The sequence below is a fragment of the Asparagus officinalis genome, chromosome 9 (assembly GCF_001876935.1).
Source record: "Asparagus officinalis chromosome 9, Aspof.V1, whole genome shotgun sequence".
Lineage (NCBI taxonomy): Eukaryota > Viridiplantae > Streptophyta > Magnoliopsida > Asparagales > Asparagaceae > Asparagus > Asparagus officinalis.
In genome coordinates this window covers 73263-74293 of record NC_033802.1, presented here as the reverse complement: position 1 = coordinate 74293, position 1031 = coordinate 73263, and positions in this window count along the sequence as shown.

Sequence of the window (1031 nt, the reverse complement as noted above, 5' to 3'; positions counted from 1 at the left end):
GGGGTGGGGGGGGGGGGGGGAGAAGAGAGAGAGAGAGAGAGAGAGAGAGAGAGAGAGAGAGAGAGAGGAGGTGGTCGTCGTTGCTGGTGGTAATTGCTATTTGGAATTGATATAATAAGTAGTACGTAATAGAGATTGCTGCATAGCAGAGGCGCGCTTCCTTGTGATTCGCTCGGTCATTCAGCTTTTGTACCATGTTGTTTCCCTAAATCTGTATCTGTAAGTGCTTTGGTCCAAAAGTCTGCGTGATTTGGTTCAGTGTGAATGGAATAAATAATGAGGGCATGAACCCTTCTTCTTCTTTTCACCCATGAATTATCTATCATGTTAAACTTTTAAATTATTAGATTTGTTTGTATCATTGTGATTTTTTATCTTGCTGAAATCCTTCGTATGCGGGCAAATCATATGTGAGTGGGAACGTGGGTGGGGGTGGGGGGATAGTGTCCCCCATACCCCCACGTTCAGCCCATGCTCACAGCCCAATTGTGAGTGGGAACGTGTCCTCAATGCTCCCACGTTCAGCCCATGCTCACAGCCCCATGCCCCCATGCTCTCTTGGTTTAGCCCACGCTCTCTCTAGCCTATAAACAGAGAGGAAGAGAAGATGAATTGTGGGGAAGAAAAGCAAGAGTGAGTTAGGGGGTGTTTGTTTTGATTTTTTTTTTGGGATTTCAAAATGGGATTTGAAATCCATAAATGATGTGGCTTTTAGGATTTGAAATCCATAAAGGGGGTTGTGTTTGCTTCAACAATATTTTGGGATTTGGAATGCTAAAACTTGTAATATTTTGTTTGTTTCATCAATATTTTGGGATTTGGAATACTATAAATTATATATTATAATATTATATAAAATTTTAATAACATATATTATATAATATATAATATATATATATATAATATTATAGATATATTATATATTTTATATATAATATATAATATATATTGTAATATATAAATTATATATTATTTTATATAATTTATATAATTTATATTATATATATATATATATATATATTATATTATTT